This window comes from Mytilus galloprovincialis, chromosome 7 (assembly GCF_965363235.1).
Source record: "Mytilus galloprovincialis chromosome 7, xbMytGall1.hap1.1, whole genome shotgun sequence".
NCBI classification, from domain to species: domain Eukaryota; kingdom Metazoa; phylum Mollusca; class Bivalvia; order Mytilida; family Mytilidae; genus Mytilus; species Mytilus galloprovincialis.
Genome location: NC_134844.1, coordinates 2539535 through 2556680, shown reverse-complemented (window position 1 = coordinate 2556680; position 17146 = coordinate 2539535).

Here is a 17146-nt window from a genome sequence, read left to right as displayed (position 1 = left end):
CAAATAGCACAAAGCTTAAACATTTTACTGAAAAAATATTTTCCTTTATTTGGGATAACAAACCAGATAAAGTCAATAGAGACACCTTATCCAAACCGCACTGTTTAGGAGGACTAAAATGATTAATATTGAAAACTACATAAAAGGTCTTAAACTAACCTGGATAAGAAGAATAAATAGAAATAAATCAAAACTAGTAAAACTATTCCTCTTTTCAGCAAATCTGAATTTTTTGGAAATGCAATTTCTTGGTCCTTATAAAAAGTTGAATAATCCATTTTGGAAAGAAGTATTTGATGCTTGGCAAGATCTTCAAAATGTACAAAATAACTCTCAAATTAAAACATGCCCTTTATGGAAGAATGATGGAATAAAGATTGGAAACCATTCAGTATTATATAAAGATTGGACAAAAAAAGGGGTTTGGTTGATCAATGACTTGTTACAGGAAGATGGAAACTTTATGACTTTTGATCACTTTAATAATGTATACAATATTAAAACTAATTTTCTCACATATCAAGGCCTAATTTTGTCAATAAAAAAGTATTTAAAAGAATATCAAATATGTCCAAATGACTTAAAGAGAGAAAACGGTCCAGTTTTGCCCTCAGTATTAAAGGTTTTTTTTAAATCCCAGAAAGGTTCAAAAGATATGTATAATATTTTGAATGGTAAAAAGTCAAATCCTAAACAAAAATGTGAACAAAAATGGTCATTAATTCTCAATGCGAACTTCAATTGGAAAAATATCTATGTATTGCCCTTTTATATTACAAAAAAATCAAAATTGCAGTGGTTTCAATACAGAATAATACATCGAATTTTAGGCACCAATGAACTTCTCCTTAAAATAAAAATTAAAGATACAAATATTTGTAGTTTTGGGTGCGGAGGGGTCGAAACAATAGAACATATATTCTGGACGTGTCCATATATATCAAAATTATGGGAAGACCTTGACTCCTGGATATTTGAGAAAACAGAAATATAACTAACTTTAAATATTGATTTGGTTTTATTTGGTATTTTAACAAAAACCGATAAAAATGATATAAGAAACATTATACTTCTGTTAACAAAATTCTACATTTATAGAAGCAAATTAGCTATGGAACAAACCAATATAATAGCACTTAAAAATTATTTAAAGGAAAACTTATTAATAGAAAAAAATATATTCTATAAAAATAAATTACTCAGTAGGGTAGAAAACTGCTGGAACACCTGGACTCCTTTATTATCATAAAAACAAAACACAAAAACAAAATAGACTCCACATATAATGTATATATTTCATATCCAAACAGCCTCTGTCTAAAAATCATTATCTGCAATGTATCAAACTAAAACTGCTGTGTCTATTAAATAATATATTATATATCTTCTTCTTAGTGTATATAACTATTATGCATACAAAAGTGTGTAACTTATTATGTTTATGTGCAAACAAGAAAAAAACAAATTTAATACAAAAAACAATATATATATATTTTTTTTCTAAACATGCGCATTTGTTATACAGATAATTATGTTTGAAAATCTAAATAGTAAACTTCTTTCTTTTTGAAATTACTGACATGGTATATTTTTTAATTTTTTTCCAAATATTGAAAATTGATTGTATAATACTAACAAATACTAACAACTGTATAAATATGATAGTTACTAATGTTAACGAGGCCGGGATAAGGTACCGGTACTTGATGTTTTAAACTAACAAATGTACAGATTTCAATAAAATATGATAAATTTAAAAACAAAAAAAAAAGAAATGTATCTGACAGGTTGCCTGTAGTTTCAGGCAGTGCTTTAATATATAAGCCACTGGGAATAACATTATTGTCAATATAATGACAGTAATTAGAAAGATGGTGTCTAGTACTAATTTGTTGTTGTTTAGTGATCCTTAGTTGTTTGAAATATTGATCATAATTCATTTTGTACACAATTTGAATATAAGTCTGCTTTGATCGTGAAAAACACAATGCAGGTAGCCCAAAAAAAATATAGAGTCTATAAAAATCTACCAACCAGTAAACTTAATAGGTATTGGATCATCAAAATTGACAATACTACACAAACAGGAAAAATTATATGAGTCTAAAAGATTGTGTAACAATACCGATAAATAGATGGAAAACAAAACACTAAAAAGTGTTGAATATAATCGCACAAAGATGGAAAAACTGAACAGATGATATTAATTATACAATAATTGCAAATATTTCGGCTCAACACATGGCCTTCTTCGGTGCAAAAGTTTTAACAATACTGATATATAATGTATAAAGTGTAAACATAGATCAGTAATAATACAGGTAAGTTTTGGTCGATTGATTTTAAACCAAAATTCTGAATATAATAATATAAACACTAGACTGTAAATTTAATTGTTTCTTTATATTGATTCCGTCTGGATGGAGGACACCTAGTGTTTTTATCCAAAACTTCTCCCGATTCTCTCTTTGCCAATTTTGCCATGTACAATCCTGTTCGATCACAAGGATCTTCATGTGATCAAAATCTTTCAGATTGTGATCTGGTAACCTGAAGTGTTGGCTGACCGGAATAAACGGTTTTTTGTGAGGTCACTCCTGTGGCCATTCAAGCGTTTGTGAAATGGCTGCATAGATTCATCAACATATTGGAGACCACATCTAGGACACTCAAGAACGTAAATCACGTTTAAGCTTTTGCAGTTGACATTGCAGAAGATCTTGTATGTCTTTTCTGTGGTCTTACCGTGAAATGTTGATGAATGCTGCAATTGGTTGCAACATTTGCAGCGCTTATCCCCACTAGGCTGGCAAATACCTACAGTATGGTTAGGTTTGGAAAGGTCAGCACGGACAAGTATATTTCTCAGGCTGTTAGGTTGTTTGAAGGCAATCATGGGAGGCTCAGGAAAGGTTTTGTATAACTTGGAATGTTTCTCGATTGCCGTCCAATGATCACAAATGGTGTTGAAACTATTTCTCAGGCATGGATGGTAAGTGAGCACACATGGGATTCTTTTACTATTCTTTTTTTCTTTGTAAGTTAGCAGACTGCTTCTGGGGATGGATTCCGCTTTTCTAAAACTATTTTTGAAGTTTTTGTTTTTATATCCCCCCCTTCTTTTCAAATGTCTTTTGAGCTGCCCCAAACGTTGTTTTGTGGTGTCTTCAGAGGAACAGATTCGCCTTATTCTGAGAGCTTGGCTGTATGGAATGCTCTTCATGCAGTGTGGAGGATGGCAACTTTCAGGCGACAAGTATTGGTGAGTATCTGTAGGTTTAGAGTATATATCTGTGTTTATTATACCTACAGAGAGGGTGCTAGATGTATCAAGGAAGTTTATGGTGGAATTAGATGTTTCATGGGTGAATTTGATGGTAGGGTGTTGATTGTTAGCATTTTTTTATAAAAGTTTGTAATTCTTGGTCTCCCTTGTTCCATTTCATGTCAACGTAATTGATGAATCGATACCAGGAAAGCGGTTTTTCGATGGAGCACTCCAGCAGTTGCTTTTCAACTTTACCCATGAATATATTGGCATAAGATGGAGCCATTTTTGTACCCATAGCAGTGCGATTCGTCTGTAAATAGTGTTCTCTTGGAATGTGAGGTTGTTCTTTTTCAAGACCATAGTAAGCATTTCTACTAAGCAATCAGTAGGTGGAATTTTAAGAGATCGAGAGTCCAAAACTTCTCTACATGCTTCAATACCATCCGCATGGGGAATATTCGTATAGAGGGAGGTGACATCCATTGTGACAAGAGTAGTATTGGCAGGTAGAGGGTTTAAATCCTGCATTTTTAGTAGGTAATCTGTAGAATCTTTTATAAAAGATGTGAAGTTTTCTACATGTGGTCGAAAATATTAATCAACGAATTCGGATATTTTTTCGGTGGGATGACCATTAGCTGAGACGATTGGTCTTCCTAGGTTACAAGGTTTATGAATTTTAGGGAGCAGGTTGATATTATCGCCCAGGATTAGAATCTTCAGGTTTTAAATATTTGAGAGTATCTATATCAATGATGTTATTGTCACACGTTTCCTTTAAACATTCTGTTATTTCCTCGCTGAATTGGAGGGTTGGGTCCGAAGTAAGTTTTTTGTAAAACCGGTCATCAACTAATTGGCGAATGGCCTCTTGGACATAGTTAGATTTTTCCATGACGACAAAATGCACTCCCTTTGTCTGCAGGTTTAATAACAATGTCGTCATTATCTCTCAAATTTGTTAAAGCCACACGTTCACCAGGTGTAAACTTGTCATAGGTTTATTATATACAAAGACAGTGACACATAATAAAACACCACAACAAGAAGATGATAAACAACATCAGTACCTAGAACCTTGATTATTTATTTTTACATTTGTAAGTATATCCGTTTTAACTTTGTCTATAAATGATTCTAAGGTGGTGTTTTTGCTTGGTTTAGGGACCCAGTTACTTTTCTTCCTAAATCTATATTCGTTGGGGTCGTCAGAGTCACTATCTGAGGTGGTGTTATCGTCCTCTTTCGATGCAAAATGTTCCTTGATGCGGACGCTCCTGGCAAAATTATCCAGTTCGTCAGACAATTTAGTATCATTCACTGGACCTGGGACTTGAAAAAAGTTTAGGCCTCTGGAAAGTAGTGAAGTTTCGTCCTCAGTAAGTTGTTTGCTGAAGAGATTAACAACGGTATTGATCTTATTGCTGAGGACTTGAGGTCTACGTCCGAAATGTCTGTTTTTGGTTTTATTATTATTTTTTCTTTTGTACTAATGGATGGGAAAGAAGTACCATCCCGTTGAAATTTGCATCTTTGTCTGGAGCGGAGAGTGGCGGTCTTAGTGTTGGTTATATCTCTCAGGCGCTCTTGGATGTTCTCGAATTCGCTTGCTGTTAGATCTTTTTTGCAAGCATGAGACAAGGAGTCAAATTGAAGTGTTATTTTTTTAAGATGTTCAATACAGTGTTCTCTAAGGAGTATGAGTAGACGGAGGGAACAGTGAAATAGGGTTTGATCCCACCTACGTAGAAATGTATCAGACAGGTTGCCGGTAGTTTGAGGCAGTGCTTTAATACATAAGCCACTGGGAATAACATTATTGTCAATATAATGACAGTAATTAGAAAGATGGTGTCTAGTATTAATTTGTTGTTGTTTCAGGCAGTGCTTTAATATATAAGCCACTTGGAATAACATTATTGTCAATATAATGACAGTAATTAGAAAGATGGTGTCTAGTATTAATTTGTTGTTGTTTAGTGATCCTTAGTTGTTTGAAATATTGATCATAATTCATTTTGTACACAATTTGAATATAAGTCTGCTGGGATCGTGAAAAACACAATGCAGGTAGCCCAAAAATAATATAGAGTCCATAAGAATCTACCAACCAGTACCTTAATAGGTATTGGATCATCAAAATTGACAATACTACACAAACAGGAAAAATTATATGAGTCTAAAAGATTGTGTAACAATACCGATAAATAGATGGAAAACAAAACACTAAAAAGTGTTGAATATCATCGCACAAAGATGGAAAAACTGAACAGATGATATACAATATACAATAATTGCAAATATTTCGGCTAAACATATGGCCTTCTTCGGTGCAAAAGTTTTAACAATACTATAGTGTTATTAACTGGCTGTTTCTGTATTGGCACTGGTATAGATTCAAGGTTTGCTGTATTGGCATCGAGACCCGTAGGGTCGAGGGCCAATACAGCTGACCGAGAATCTATACCAGTGCCAATACAGAAACAGCCAGTTCATAACACTTTTATTAAATGATTATAAGAGAATTAAAAACCGGAAGTGAATGTCCTGTATTAGCCCATGGGCCAATACAGCTTTTTTCCCGCTTTTTTCTGTATTGGCCCTGTTTTTTCCGTTTCAAAACTTTAAGACGTTACAAAACATTGCACATCATTTAACCTGTTTATTTTATGACTTTAATTTAAAAAATATTATTCAAATGTTTTTATGCATAACGACAGTACTTCCAAAGTTAAGTAATGGCGTAAGAAAATTGAAAACCGGAAGTGAACGTCCTGTATGAGCCCTAGGGCTAATACGGCTTTTTTCCCGCTTTTTTCTGTATTGGCCCTGTTTTTTTCCGTATTGACCCTGTTTGAAGAGCAATATTAAATCTTGATTTATATCGACAGTGGAACGTTTTTAGTATTGCACATGCTGATTTATCCGTATAAGGGCTTATTTGCTCATATCATTTAATAATGATATATAATGTATAAGGTGTAAACATAGATCAGTAATAATACAGGTAAGTTTTGGTCGATTGATTTTAATCCAAAATCCTTAATATAATAATGTAAACACTAGACTGTAAATAATCAACTTGCTTGTGGTCTAATGACTGGTGATACCAGTCCTAAATGCTGGTTAACTTTGACCAAGCAAATGGTCTGGTTAGCAAGTTAACTTGCTGTACAGGTTAGGACTGCACCATCTGTAAACTCAATGAAGATTTTTTTTTTGTAATTTTTGTAATTTTGTTTGACAAAGTTTGACCTAATGTAGAATTCATAATAGATGTGTAAAATTTTACCGGCCGATTTGTACCAATAGTGTGTTATTACTAGATGTCGTATTGGTCATACTAGAATAACACACGAGTATCTTTTAAAAAATGAAGATGAACCACAATGTGTACCTTGCAACTGCAAGTATCATATTAAACATGTTTTAATTAATTGTATTGACTGCTGATATTCGTAAGAAGCATTTCAATGTCAATAATATGTATGATTTATTTAATAATGATCCATTTACAAATATTGTTGCATTTTTAAAAGAAATTGGAATTTATTATAGATTATAAAAATGTTATTATATTTAAGTCGTTTTTAATTTCTATCACTTTGTCTTACTGTTGATTTTTATTTGTAAATAATCAATTTGCTTTAGTCTAGAATTTTAGTATATTGAATGACTTTTTGTCTTATTTTACAAATGTACTTTAAATTGTAAAAATATTCAAATTAGTTCTCGCCGCTATATAGCCTTTTTGTGCTAATGCGGCGTAAAGCAATCAACAATCAATCAATGTACCAAAAAAGTTCTACCCTTATTTTGACTTGTATAGGTTTGGTCAGTTTCCAGCATCACCACTTGACAATGACTGCTGTTATAAAATTAATGAAAACATACATGTTTTAAACGATTAAATCATAAATCGTGTTAAAATATACTCAAAATATGATTTACGGCATCAATGAAGTTTTTCATTTATATGCAATATATAATATACCAGATGTATTTGGTTTATTTTTATATTTCAGGGTTTTCCTGTGTTTTGTGTTTAGATTTTTTGTTTAAATAAAAGGTTGTACAACAAAAGATAGAATCAACATTAAAAAAATTGACTATAACAGTACAGTACAACAATATAAGAAGCATATTTTGGGACAGCTCTTCCTGTTAACTGAACAAAATATTTGCAGACAAAAAAGTTAAATTTAGCAGCGGTAGACTGGACCGAGTTTTGCTTTTTTTGAATGCTCGAAACTTGTGTATTTCATATAAGACCTTACCTGACTATATAATTCATAATTGCGTTGTTCTATTTCTATACGTTCGTAACGATTTACCTTCCTGACTGTATCTCCATTAGCAACATTGATTATAATGATACAGTCGAATGACATTCTATATCCTTTTCTGATTAATACCAGCTGCAGGTAAGTTAATATTGCATTTGGAATAATTTAAATGTACCTAATGCATCAGTTTCTCACGCTTTTAAAAAAACAATATTCACACATTGTTGAAATATTTTAATAAAAAAGACTCATAAAATTTTCCTTTTAGCAGCAAAATTAAAACATTTCCTAGTATATGGTATCCTTAACAAGTCAAGGTCGTTAAAAACTTCCATCGTACCATACATTCATCAATAAAGGGACGATTTAAATAGACACACAATCGGTAGTCAATAATTGAATAAATCATTTGGTTAATTGTGTGCTTGCACACAACAAGAACGATAGAACTGTTTTCTTTGATCTTATTTGTGAATGTTTATGACACAACTTTAACAAGTTCGGATTAATAAAAATTGAATGTTAAGTAATGGTGTACTCAGAAAAACAGATAAATTCAGACTGTTGTAAAAGGTCTAAATTTTAAAAATAAAACGAAACATATTTCTTTATGTAAGTATAAATGAGTTCAAAGATAAGATCAAGAAAAGGGAGTTTGCCATGTTGTCAGAAGCTGTAGCTGGTGATTGTTTTTGATTGTACATGTAATAGATTTTGAAAATATCCGTGGTTTCATCATTATAAAAAATGTCAGCGTGATATGTAAGAATATTTATCAAAGGTTCAAGGATTTAGTACGACAGACGCGTGTTTCGTCGACATAAGACTCATCAATGACGCTCATATCAAAATATTTGTAAAGCCAAACCAGTACAAAGTTGAAATGCATTGAGGATCTAAAATTCCAAAAAATTGTGCCAAATACGGCTACAGTGTTCTATGCCTGGGATAAGACACTCCTTCGTTTTTCGAAAAATTCAAAATTTTGTAAACAGGAAATGTATAAAAATGACCACATTATTGATATTCATGATATTCTATTGGGCTGGTGATACCCTCGGGGACGAAACTTCAACCAGCAGTAGCATAGATTCATATACCTAATATGAACAGAATAACGCTTTTGGTAAAGGTGATGGTGGTGCTGTAGGGCTGACTGAGGATCCCGCTGCTTTGAGACGGTGGATTGTAGCCGGGCCAGAAATCAGTAGACTGATAAGCCATTTGGGGAATATTCGTCTAGGAGAAAGAACGCAGATTACAGGCATCATGACAATTCTATGTCTATGCAAAACGATTTCATTGACAAAGTGAGAAGTCTTATAATAAGACTGTCATCAATGATTATGGAAATCCATTTCTTGAGGATTCTGAAGATATCTACAAGATAGACAGTACATATCTGGTACAAGCAGGCCCAGGGAAACTGTCACAAATTAAACAAATTGGATGCAATCAGTATGCTGACTTCAGAAACAGAATGCAGAACACGGCAAGCATCTATGAGCCTATCCAGAAAATTACGTTTCTGTTGTTCGGTCGCCAACCAAAAAAAATTCATGTGAAACAAAAAGCAAGCCTGACTTCGCCCGAGAAGACTGCAGTTTGTTTTCAAGGCTTTTCATATCCTGCCAAAGCAGACAATGCGACTTGGAAGTGTTTTTTCAGCCACGAAAATCAGAAATTTCCTCCATTTTTATCTCAAAGTGGACAAATTAATATTGGCGTCAAGTCACAGCTTATGGAAGTCCTAGAAGCTAAGGGAGATTTATCAATAGTAGAACCTCAAACAGACATGGTTGTAGTTGATGGTGCGGCTATGGTCAATTCAAGACCACCGTGTGGAGCATACACTTTTGATGAATACACAAAAGATGTGATTTTGCCGTACATTATCAACCTTGCTTAAAAACATGCAGGAATAGACGTTATCTATGGTATTTTCCAACAGTCTAAAAGCACAAACACGTAAAGCGAGGGGTGTTGTATTAAGGAGGAAAGTTGTCAGCATCAGTAAGACTCCAAAATCAGGAGCCTGTAATTCAGTGGTTGTCGTTTGTTTATGTGTTACATATTTGTTTTTCGTTCATTTTTTTACATAAATGAGGCCGTTAGTTTTCTCGTTTGAATTGTTTTACATTGTCTTATTGGGGCCTATTATAGCTGACTATGCGGTATGGGCTTTGCTCATTGTTGAAGGCCGTACGGTGACCTATAGCTGTTAATGTCTGTGTCATTTTGGTCTTTTGTGAATCATACCACATCTTCTTTTTATATAGTCAAGCTTCCTACGAGTGGACGAAAACAAAACGAAATTGTTTCATTTCCTTGCCGACAAAATTTGCTCGATTCAATCTGACAAAATTATTTTTGTGACTAAAGGCGAAATTGTTATGACAAATTCTGATGATGACCATGATGATCTTAGTCCGTGTAATCACGAGGAAGCAGACACGAGGATATGTGTGCATATGAAAAGTGCAGCTGATAAGAGGTGTATAAGTCTTCACTGATAATCAGCTCAAACACTGATGTAGTGGTCTTGGCGCTGTCTCTCTTCAAAACACTAAGTAGAAAAACTTTGGGTTGCCTTTGGAAAAGAAAAAGACATGAGATGGCTTCCGATTCACGAAATTTATCCTGCTCCTGGTCCTAAATCAAAAGCTTTGAGATTTTTGCAGTCTTTCACTGGATGTGACACGGTCTCCGCTTTTCATGGTAAGGGGGGGAATCGGCATGGCAGACGTGAGAAATTTTTAATGATGTAACCAAGGTTTTTAAACGATTAAGAAAGAAACCTGTATTGATCAGAGAAGCTGATATGGAGTTGATAAAGGCATTTATTGTGGTTATGTACGAAAGAACTACAACAACATTTGACATCAACGAATCCAGACTTGAACGCAAACAAAGACAGTATGACACCTTTCCACCCACCAGAGTTGCACTGGTTGAGCATACCAAACGAGCTACATACCAAGGTGGCCATGCATGGGGACAGGCAGTTTCACATCATGAACATCTACCTAGTCCTGGTGATTGGGGATGGATTAAGGAAAACGCAGATGGAATGTGGATTCATCATTGGACACAATTAGCAGCAATTGCTGCATCTTGCCAGGAGTTACACAAATGTGGCTGCAAAAAAACTTGTTCTGGTAGATGTAAGTGTTACAAAGCTGGCTTGACCTGTACAACACTGTGTTCATGTAGCTGTTAAAACGGAATACATCGTAAAATATCGTAGATTATTACACTGATCAATCCTCCAGCATGTCTAACATAATTATCGATATATCAAACGGATATTTTGATCGTATATCTATACCACTATGAATTCACTCTACTGTACGAACTTTTTCGACCCTCAACCGGAAATGGTGATTTATATTTACAAATGTTGTCTGTCTGATATATTTTCATATAATCGTATTGTATTTCCAATAGTTTTCATGAAATATCTAGCGTTGAAAATGGTTAGGACAATTTTTCAATGATTAAACACATAATTTTCTATATTAACATCAAAGGCCTTACACATTAATTATATAATACTCTCAAAATTGTAACATTTCATGAAAGATCTATCCCAAATGTGATCTTTTGCTTCAAAATCTTTAGATCTTATGAATCAATCCAATCAGTCACTTCTTATTCATTGTAATTGAAACGACGTGCTGTGTCAGTTATCATTTACCCGCTATATGCGGTGAGGGCTTTCTGGTAGATGGATAACGACTTAAAACTTAACATGCAGCTTTCCAGATGTATAGGTTATATACAGCTTAACAGATGTACAGTTTCTATGTAGCTTTACAGATGTACAGTTTCTATATAGCTTTAGAGATGTACAGTTTCGATACAGCTTTACAGATGTACAGTTTATATAAAGCTTTACAGCTGTACAGTTTATATACAGCTTTACATGTGTATATTTGATATGCATACTACGAACTGTAAATCAAGATTACTAGTACTCAAGTTGATTTGTAGTCCAGCTTGTTTACTGTCGATTTTATGTTCGGTAATAATATTTATTTCAATCATATTCATTGCAAAAAATTTTCCATACCACCCCTGCCCCCGCCCATGTCATGCAAGCTAATGAAAAGATTGAATCTTAATATCAAACAATTTTTTTGTTCAAAAGTTCAAATGAATAGGCGTGTCTTACGTCCAGACGCTTATGATAGATAGAACAAAAGATCATGTGGAATGTACATAAATATGACAACAACTCATTTTCACACAAAAACAGAAAAAGATCAACATAAAGTTTCAAGAAATGAGTGGCTGAAGAAAAACAATATTTATCCAATTCTTGAACCAATGCATGTATATGTCGTGTACATGTTGCGATTTTGTACAAATTATAACATGTACAAACATTTTTTATCTGTTATAATTTGTACAATGCAAAAAAAAAAACAAGTTATAACACATACAAAAGTACATCGTAAATGTTATAACATGTACAAAATATTGCTTAAAAATGGGGTTTACTTGTAGAAAATTTTATAATAAAAATCTGTTTCTATTATGCAAGTGAATAGCCAGTATATGTTATTCAAAAAATATCTTTGATATGTTGAGAGAACAATTCCGGATTCTTATGAAAGGGTAGTTTCTGTCCAAATTGCAGAATATTTAATTATTGTACTTAGATCAAATTTTATAGTCACCTCGCTGTGGTACATCAAAACGACGTTCGACTCATGCAATGATCTATTTGTTATCCAATACAATATTAATTAGATTTGCATACTCATCAGTTATACTTAAGGCAGATAGGGTGTCTTCCTCCATTTTGGATTTGAAAATACCAAAAAACAAGGTCTATATCTTTAATAGAATGTACAACTTTTTAGAGTAGTAGCTAGGTAATTCATGTGTAAGAACTACAACTTCGATATACAAAATGACATGTTTTATCATATTTATGGTTGTATTTCACAAAAAAAACATTTAACTTTTCTTTGATCAATTTGTTTCCAACTTTGCCACATAAGGGAAGGCAACTCAAATGCAATGGCAGATAATTCAGATTAAGGTACTTTTAAATGATATCGGATATGTTCCTTACGTCGTAACTATAATCTCATTCCCTTTCATGAATGTGACCTACCGAATTAGATAATTTACCGGATTTGTTATCACAAAAGCAACCCGACGGGTGCCACATGTGGAGCAGGATCTGCTTACCCTTCCGTAGTATCTGAGATCACCTCTACTTTTTAGTGGGGTTCGTGTTGTTTATTCTTTAGTTTTCTATGTTGAGTCATGTGTAATATTGTTTGTCTATTTGTCTTTTTCATTTTTAGCCATGGCGTTGTCAGTTTATTTTCGATTTATGAGTTTGACTGTCCCTTTGGTATCTTTCGTCCCTCTTTTACAATAGAATGTGTTAGGAATTTACATATTTTATAATGTAGCAAAAAACGGGTCCAGTGACCCCATTGTGTCTTTTCTTAACTGAAAGCATACTATTGTAGCCATCTTCTCATATGTTATCTCAAAATTCTATGGTAAAGATTACGCTGTATTGCAGAAAATTGGGTTTTCCATACATAATCTATACAAAATTTGTCAACCGTGTAGCTTAAAAATAAGCCCGCTGACCCATTCTTTTTATTATTTTTTTTAAAAGCATGATATAAACTACATTTTGGCAAATTATTAAAAAAAAATCTATGGAATATAATATAGACACCCCATCTACATTAAATGGACATCTATGAGAAAACCATGCAAATCGTGTTCCATCCAAGGTTGTTAGATTTTGATGAAACTTTGCTTAAATATTCAGGTTGACCTCATATGAAAGTCACGCAAGTTTGAAACCCTTACACCAATGGTAACCATGACAACTATGGGAACTTAGGGTTTTTTCGAGTTCATTTATAGATGCATTTACTGAAATGCAAAGATTTCATAGCATTCTCAAATAGAAATAAATACTATAATACTTCTGAGTGTTTAAATATTAAATTATGAGTGTTTTAATACTATAATAGCACAGATAGCATGTGTAGGAAGTATAAATCACATAATTTCATTAAACATAATGATATATATATAGAAAATAAGGGTATGGTCAAAAACATAAAATGATAAACAATATGACATTTTCATCAAATCACACTGAAACAGACACTGTAGCCCAAAAGTCGCTTTAATATATCATAAGTTTCAGAAATCCTTTGCATTTTCTTGGTTCAAAATATGTAAAAGAGATTTCTGTTGCAAATTAATTTTAAAGATTTAGATATCACTCAAATAGCCCCCCCCCCCCCCCCTTTCTTTTTGTATTATCGCAATAGTTTATGAAAGTCTCATATTTCCTTTAAACCAAGGTTTCTGGTTCGATTCCTGTTCCGGGATGAAAATTTCAGAGACTGAATTTTCGGCTATCCCTTGACACCATTTGCGAGCATGGTCTTAAGGAAACAATTATATTCCGTTGGAAGGGGACAATCAATGGCTGACCCGTGTTATTAGAGAGAGCCATATCTCTTGCACGTAAAAGACAACATGTAGATTTCGAAAAAATAGCAGGCTAATGCCGATACAAGGCAGCACTCGCACATTAATAGGGATTAATAAAAGTTACAATTACTTGTTTCCCAATCCACTATAAATAAATACATGTATGTTTAAGCTATATTAAACCAAGCATTCAAAAATAAAGAGTTGAATCATACAGATTGTAACATGCAATATAGGTAATTCAAATGAAAAAATTGAAGTGAAATAGATTTTTGTGTCACAGAAAATAGTAAGCACAAGGTTAAAAAAAAAAGGGAGGAGCTGCCAAGACCAATTTGTTTTGGGTACTTTTTTTATTCCAAATTCCTTGAGTTTACTTGTTCCTATTACTTAAAAGATAAAAACCCATTTATTCATTCCTAGTAATCAAATTTAGGTCATTGCAGCCTTATTACTCAAGATTAATTCTGGTTACTAAAAAATGTAATGATATTCAATTTTAAGTTCATCATATTGAAAATCTTAAGTATTGGCATTCAGAAGTTGTGACTGACAGGTAAAAAAAAATAACATATGTTGCAACTTTTTACTTGCATGTTGGTTACCATATAAATCATTTTGATCATGATTACCCGAGAAAGTGTGGGATAAAATCTGATTTTGTATGGTACTAAGGGAGATAATCCAGTACAAATGCATTTTTATTACCTTAAAATACACGTACATATTTTTGTAAACTCACATGCACTTTATCAATTTAATGAAATAGATAAACATATCTCTAATTGGTTATCTGGTGAAAGAGTTCATAATGCATTTGAGAATATATTATTGGTTTGCTTTTGCTGTAGTACTTTCTACAATTCTCCTCGAAAAGTGTCTAAATTTACAACTTCTCTTTTAACATTGATAAATTTAGATATCAATCATTATAAATGATATTTTCTTACCATTAATATTGTATTCAACAATGTAAGCTTAAACAATGAAGATGATACAATTACAATAAATGATGTTTACACGCAAAAATAAGATTATTATAAACATACATTAAAGTATGATTGGAAAAAAGTGCATACTAAGTCTTTCTACACCACAAAAAGCTCTAAAATTTATTGGTTCAAATACAGAATAATTTACAGAATCATAGGCACAAATGACTTTTTTTTTTATTAAAATAAAACAATCAGATAAATGTACTTTCTGTAATAAAGCTATTGAAGATATTGAGCACATGTTTTGGACATGCCATAAGCCTTCAGATTTATGGATTGAAATTGATGATTGTATTTTTAACAAAACCCAAATATTAATTACATTTAATATAGATATTATTCTATTTGGAAAGGTAGGTAACAGCGGAAATAATATGATAAAAAAAAATACTACTCCTTACAAAATTCTGTATTTACAAAACAAAACCCTGTTAAAATAAGGTAAAATTTACAGGACTTAAAAACTACCTCAAAGAATCTCTTGCACTAGTAAAGAATATATGTTTTAAAAGAAACCCTTTTTATATGGCCAATATCTGCTGGGACACCTGGCTTCCAATTTTAGAAGAATAATTTTTATAATACAAAATATCGGTACATTATGTATCGGAATTACTTTCATGTACGTTTCTTCATCTTATCCACATCACCATGTTACGATCTGATACTGTTATATGTTGGTTTATATGTATGCTGGATGTTTTGTCTATGTTTATATTAATTACATGTATGTTCCTTTAAGTTTTTGCCTGCACGCAAATATTTGAATAAATAAATCCTGAAAGCTGTATTATGAATGCTGTAAGTAAAATATATTTATTATTTTTTTTATTTTTGCTTTTTTCCAAAATTCCAAATTTCTGTGTTTGTTATTTATTTATTCTTAATTTTTTTCATATATTCAGATTTATGGATCATTCTATAACGATGATGTATGAGTTGGATATAGTATAATTTATAAATGTATATATCACAGTTAAATAAACTTAAACTAACAAGTACTGACCAAATTGATTATATGCTACTAACGGTAAACGAGGCCGGGATAAAGTACCGGTATTTGATGTTGCCACTTACAAATGTCAAACTATCAATAAAGTAAAATTTTTCTATAAAAAAAGCAACTCACCAAAACCAAGATGGCTGCCTACAACAATGGTGTTTTCCACCTGTTCCTGACCCACTGCAGAAAATATGTTAAGGCTCACCAAACCTTATCAATATATGTGAACCGAAAAAACCAAAACTTTCGAATTCGTATTCGTAATCCATGATGGTGAAAATCGGCCGAGCAATAGTAAGGATGTTCACTATTCTTGTCTTTGAATATTTGCCCGATATTCTGAATCCTCTGGTGTTATTCAGGTAATACCATTATATTTTTTCCTACTTACGCCCTCGTTTTCATAATTTTATGAGCCATATTTGGAAATCTTATAAAATCCTTCTTAATTTTTTATATTTTATAAAAGAAAAAAGAAACCATGAAAAATCTACAGCAAATTGTTTCCCATAAAATTTAAAATGGCTTGTATCGAAAAGTTTTTGTCAACGAATTATAAAGTGTCTATTTAAAAACGAGCTACGACCGGAACGCAATTGGTGTAATGAACAGTACATATATTTACCTATTATAGCTTAAGAAATTGATACGCAAAAGTTTATGTATGAAAAGTTATTCAGAATTGTTTACCTTATAAAACTAAGAAAATTGCTCTTTGTCTGTGCATTTTGGATCTAGCAATTTTGTCAAACGTTCTATACAATAGCTAAGACGTGCAACAACTGTATAATTGATAAGATAAACTAACATGCACATTAACATATTGATATATACACAAATAAGTTCTCGGAGAGGTATCCGATATTATTGTCATCACATATATTGTCCTGATTTTCGCTTCAAACGCGTCAACGTCCAGATTCATTTGTATCGGGTTGTTCGGGGTGCATTCACAAGCGATGTATTTCGCAGTCTTATATCTTAAATTACCGATATAGTGGTCAGGTTTGTACCATAACCGCTTTTGTTTGGATATTCCAACAAATAAGCATGGTTGGCTGTTAAACGTTTGGCAAGTAAAAAATTCATTTACTCAATTTTACAT